This window comes from Euprymna scolopes, chromosome 27, assembly GCF_053919585.1.
Source record: "Euprymna scolopes isolate OS-2025 chromosome 27, ASM5391958v1, whole genome shotgun sequence".
Classification (NCBI taxonomy): domain Eukaryota; kingdom Metazoa; phylum Mollusca; class Cephalopoda; order Sepiida; family Sepiolidae; genus Euprymna; species Euprymna scolopes.
Window position 1 is genome coordinate 25,025,376 of NC_136508.1, and position 6,713 is coordinate 25,032,088.

Below are 6,713 nucleotides of genomic sequence, written 5' to 3' on the forward strand. Positions count from 1 at the left end.
ATAATTAATAATTAAATTAATTTCACAGACCATAATAATTATTAATAATTAAATTCATATAAAAACGATAATTAATATTAATCATTAAATTAATTTGAAAATTCAATATTAATATTTTTAATTAAATTAATACACAAAACGAACATTAATATTAATAATTAAATTAATATAAAAACGATCAATTTCATTATTATCAAATTAATATAAAAACGATAATTTATATTATTAATGAAATTAATATTTAAAAAACGAAAATTAATATAAATACTATAATTAATATAAAAAAACGATAATTAATATTAATTGCTGAAGTAATATTAAAACCGATCATTAATATTATAGTTAAATTAATATAAAAAACGATCATTAATATTAATAATTAAATTAATATTAATAAAACGAAAATTAATATTAATTAATATTTAAAATACACTATACGATAATTTAGGTTCAGTTTCCTGAAATATTCATGCAACGATTTTTTCTTTCTATCTAGATTCTAATGGATACGAAAATAAGGAATCGTCTTTGCTAAACCTTTTCCCAACCAATCCTGATATGTTCTTATGTATTTTCATTAAACTGTATAGCCTTTGCAAATCGGCCACCCCAGCTGAATCAGGGGCTTCCATTGTGATGTCAAAGTTATTCTTTCAGGTCCATAATTAATTATTAAATGAAATTAGTGTTCCTTTAGCTAGTTAAAAAATGTCAATTTCCAGATTGGATATGTTCTTTTCTTTTTAGCCGTGCTAAGCACTTAATCTAATAACAAATGGAATAATAGTCTGAATATATATGAGACATGATAAATTTACTCTTATTTGTTATGATACATTGAAACATATATTCTTGATATAAAACCTAGAAATGTAAGTATATATATATATATATATATATATATATATATATGTGTGTGTGTGTGTGTGTGTGTGTGTGTGTGTGTGTGTGTGTGTGTGTGTGTGTGTGTGTGTGTGTGTGTGTATACGATATAATCATGTTGACACACCGGTTCCCGTCAGATCACCGAAGTTAAGCAACGTTGAGCCTGGCTAGTATCAGATGGATGACCATTTGGGAATTCTAGGCGCTGTATGTGCTTTCCGCTTATCTTGGCATTGTTTCCAGTCGTCCTGAACCTCCATTTGCCACTGGTATTCAACAATGTTGACTCAGGAGAGGTGTGGTTGAAGATTGCGCAACTCTTGCCACAAAAATTTCATGCGCAGGCACCCTTACTGTGGGTATCCATAGTCTGTCAAGACTGAAGGAAGCCTTTAATATACATATATATACATATATATGCAAATACATATTCGTAAATATGTTTATATTTCATATATATATATATGTGTGTATATATATATATATATATATATATATATATCCATACATATATAGATGTGTATGTATGCATATATTTACGTATATAGATTATATATATATATATATATACACATACATATAAGTATACATATATATATACAAACATATACATATTGATAAATATATTTATACATATATATATGTATATGTATATACATATGTGCATATATATACATATATACGCATGCATATATATATTTCTTTTTACACTCAAACAGAACGTTTGAACATTGGCCTGCCAAATAGAAAAACGAATTGCAAGAGAAACAAACATGAATTATCCATTAATGAAACGTATGCATATCTATACATATACATAGATATTCTTATATGCACACACACACACACACACACACACACACACACACACACACACACACACACACATATATATATGCATTAATTTATATATCTATTTTACTCTTAGTCGGCCTTATTGACTGTCTGTTTGTCTGTCTGATCGTTCTCTTTCCTCTCAAAAACTACTGGGTCAATCTGACTGAAATTTAGTATAGAACTTTGTTATGATAAAATGCCGCACACTAGTATTCGATGCTCAATTATGGATTAATAAGAGATTGATAGGGATTAATAGGGATTAATATTTAATGTAACATGCGTCTAAATTCAACCATCGATTTGGCATAAAGCCCTTATTCTAAATCAACGGGTTTTAACTTGTGCGCATTTTAACGGGTGTACGAGTCTATTATATGCATATATTAATATATGCATGCTTACTAGAGCAGTTCCAAAAGTAAAACCTATTTTTTAAACTAAAAACGTTGAAGAGCTACGAAGATGGGGGTGGTACCATTAAAACCACCATTCTCAATGCACTTTTGCCAGAGATTCACTGATGAATTTCTGCTTTTGAAGCATGTTTTTTCAGGCCATGAATGCATAAGTTCAGTCATCATAACAATTCAATTTGATATTCCCTCTGATCCATTCGGCCGGAGTAAAAAATAAGAGCCATTACTTTTAGAACGGCCCTGGTATATGTATATACATATACATATATATGTATACATATATGTATATACATATATATACATTTATATTATTATATAATTATATTTGTTTAATGAAATATATATGCATATATATGTGCGTATGAAGAATATATCCATGAACACACATATATACACAAATGATGAGTGCTGCATCTTTCCAGATGATCGCCGTAACATTGAATTCTCCCAATCTTGTCGTCCATGCCATCTCAGATGACTCTGCACTCCCGCCGCAGATTTGCATATCTACATATATATATGCATATATGCGCACTAACACACACTCACACATACATAGTCAATGTTCTCTAAACTTTCAAATTAATTCAGATTTATTTTTATCTGAATAAAATCTTCGATGAATTTGACAAAATATTCCTAAAATATCTGAAATCGATAATTAATCTTTTTCCCCTTTGTCGAATTCGATCTTATATCTATAATATGCATGCAATGTATCATCTGTCTGTTTCTTTGTCCAGAGTTTAATTGAAAACAAACTCCTGTACCAAGATTATACCAAGATCAAAATCAGATTTTATGAAGTAAATTTTCGAAGAATGTAATATTGGTATTATTTTTTGTTCATTTTTTTTTTTAAAGAGTAAACGCAAATTCAGGATCCTGAGTTTACGCATTCATCAGCACATGAGATCAACGCTGGTCGAAGGTTTTAAAACGAAGCCACCTGTGACTCCATTAGCAAGAAACATACCCTAGGGCTACTGTTCATCTCCACGAAATCAATTATTAACCTTACGTTTAATACAGACGATCTTAGAGTGATATAGTAACAAGAAGTTACGATCTCGCACACAAGGTCAGCTGACTGACTTAATAAAATATAAATATAAATATATAATATATGTATATATATATATATTTATATATATATATATACATATGATGATTACAAAGTCTTGTCAGACGAGTGCCACTCCCTCAGACATTTAAAATCCATGAGCCCAAATGCCTGAGGGAGTATCTATACAAATATGATGTTACAGAGTCTTAGCTTTGTACGACAGCTAAGTCTCTCTCTCGGTTCAAAATGTTGAGATCCATCAACAAGCAAGAGCAAGATAGCCAGCAACAAATTAAACTGCAGACCAGCTTAATGTGGCTAATGGTCTTCCGCTTTATGGTTTTTTAAATCAGAGATTTGCTTCTCCTAGAAAGGTTGCCTTCACCACGGCTTACGGGAGCCCTCTCCACCCCAAAATATACATATATACATATACTTACGCACGTATTTATATGTACATATATATACATACATATAAACATATATACATATATATATACATATATATGTATATATGTATTTGTGTATATATACATATATATACGTGTATACATACATATACATATCTATATGTATATATATGTATATATTTATATATATACACATATACGTACACACACACATACACACACACATATATATGTGTGTGTGTGTGTGTGTGTGTGTGTGTGTATGTGTGTGTACGTATATGTGTATATGTATAAATATATACATATATATACATATAGATATGTATATATATATACATATAGATATATATATATATGATAAATGTCCTCTGATATAATTGTATTTTATGCAAAAATGTCTAAAGCACTTGATAAAATATTCAGAAGATATTTGAAATCGATAATTAATCTATTTCATCATCCAAGTGGTTTAATCATTCAATCTGGAATATTCAATACATTTCAATGAAATCCACATATGTCACGTGCGGAGTTCCAAAGCACGCGTGCATATTTCATACATTCTTTGTACGATGAACGCCTCTAAAAGGGCCAGTCACGAGCTGACTATTATCCTTTTCTTGATTGTTATTTTCTCAAAGTTTCGCCCAATGTAAACTCCGACCGTCTCACTGTGTCTCTTGTCGAACTCGGGAATCTTTCTGTCTTCATCATATCGTATCAATCCGAAGATTCTATCGTTGGCATTGGTTTACCAGATATTTTTCTAGTTAGAATTTCTTCTGTAAAGTCATCGGGATTACAAGAGGAACCATGTGACGGTTGGTAGCATCCTAAGTAAAAGGGATTTTGTGGAACGAATTGGATTAGACCATCGGACACTCAGCTCGTTAACCGTGTCGATAACCACTAGACTAACATCTTTCTGTCGAACACTTGCTAAGCACGCCTAGTATAGATATCAATACTATATGGAAACCATTAATTATAAATAATAAAAGCATGATAAAAAAAAACGATGTATGATTGTAGACGAGGGTCGTTCCATAAGTAAGGCATCCTCTTTCTTTTTAGTCAAAAGCTAAAACGTTGATCAACTACGAAGACGGGAGTGGTGCCATCAAATTCATCATAAAATCATCTAACAATGGAACATCGTAAATGCTTTAAAGATAAGCTAGTTTATAAAACGGTTTGCTTCCCTTTCTCCTATGAAATAGATATTTTCTAGTTCACTCTTCCTATTCTAAACAAAAATGCCTTATTTGCTTGGATTAACGATTCGATTCAATCAACAGACACCAAATTTTGATGGGTTGCGTTGAATAAAAAAAATGTCTTTCTTTTTAATTTGAATGTTACTACTTGAATCTGACATTCAAATGCACATCTGTTTTTTTGAGCGGTAAAGAATTTGTAATATTTGTTTATTGGCTGTTATAACTGACAAAGTGGATACAAATATTAGCTTGAGAGGAATATTTTAGTTTTTACATATTTTTAGAATTCTCTGTCTGCTCTTCGCAGGACACGTGTGACAACGTAGAAGCCTAGAGACTGACTGTCCAATCCTTTTTAGGTCAATCATCGGTCAAAGAGAGAGAGAGAGAGAGAGAGAGAGAGAGAGAGAGAGAGAGAGAGAGGGAGCGAGCAGCAACAGCAGAAGAGAAAAGGGAATAGATTTTTGGGTATCTTGGTTAGTTGAGTTCTTTTAGAGAAAGAGAGGATTAAAGAAACAATGTCTTTTCTTCATGGTAGTAGTATGTGGCCTGAGGTCACTTAGGTTCACTCCTACAGATTCTTATTATTATAATTAGACTCCTTAATGCCGCAAACACGCTTAGTTTTACAAAGACTTCTCTTTATTATTGTTTAATTTATTACATATGTAATCCTTTTCTCTGTCTTGTCCGTTTTCTGTACTCCCTTTTCAGCATATATCCAACTTCCAGCGACAATTGAACGGCCCTTGCCAAATCACTTTAAGTGTTGTGTCTTTCTTTGTAGGGATGAGACATCTTTAACTGCCTCCACCCGCTTTAACAATTGACTCTTGAGGATTTCTTTTCAATCTTAATTTGAAGTGCTCAAACGCATTGCAAAGACAGATGAATAAATCCTCGAGCAATCATTATAGCAAACTAGTGGAGAGGAGCCCGGTTTTCCCCGACCGTAAAATACGCTTAAATATAGTATTTTAATCTATCCAGATTTCGTATATATTATTATAGAGTCATGATTTTAAAAGTAAAAAAAGTATTTTGGTGCCATCAGCTAGAATCGAAACCGAAAGGCAAACTGTACCAACGTGACACGCATATGAACTGATTAAAAATAAACTAAGATGAATGTACAAAATGTATAACGATTTTTGTTTTTCAATTTTGTCCCCATTTTACCACTTAAAAACAATTTTAACCGGCTAACGACCCATAAAAGAACGGCCCATAAAAAAGCCAATCATTTAAGGGCCTCTAGCGATGCTCTGCGACTTTTAGTTTCTGAGGAGATACAGTTTGAAAATATGAAGACAGACAAACAGACAGACGTAATGAGTTTTATAAATGAGATGCATAATCTGCACAAAAACAAACGCTGAAAAAAAAAAGAAACAACGCCTTTTATAAACAACAATTTCTAAAGATATGCATCTTTATATGGCATAGACAGTTGGGATAATATTGGTTGACGAGAAAGTCCTTGTGGAATTTTAAATTTTGATTTCAGTGGATGTATTTTCAAATAAGTTTTCGTTATAATACCTTTACTTTATATATCATTTTCCAAACCCTTTTTCCCTTCTATCTTAAAGCTTCTAGCTTAAATTACAATCGTTTTAAAACAATTATGAATTCATTTCAGAATGCTGAATACAAAAAGGAAAAAAGCAAATTCGCACAATTTTCTTATTTCAATTCAAGCTAGGTCTAAAAGCTGCGAAAAAAGCTTACGGTTTCAACGAAGCGTTTGGCACAGGAACCACTGCAGCACAATGGTGGTTTAAGAAATTTTGTGGTGGCGACGAGAGTCTTGAAGATAGTAAGCGTAGTGGTCGACCGTCGAATGTTGACAACGATTAATCATGAGCCTTAGTCA

The 6,713-nt window shown here is 31.6% G+C and overlaps 1 pseudogene; it reads left to right on the forward strand.

Moving 5' to 3' along the window:
- The first annotated feature begins 982 nt into the window (after positions 1–982).
- On the forward strand, positions 983–1,099 carry LOC145249318 (5S ribosomal RNA; annotated as a pseudogene).
- The last annotated feature ends 5,614 nt before the right edge of the window (positions 1,100–6,713 follow it).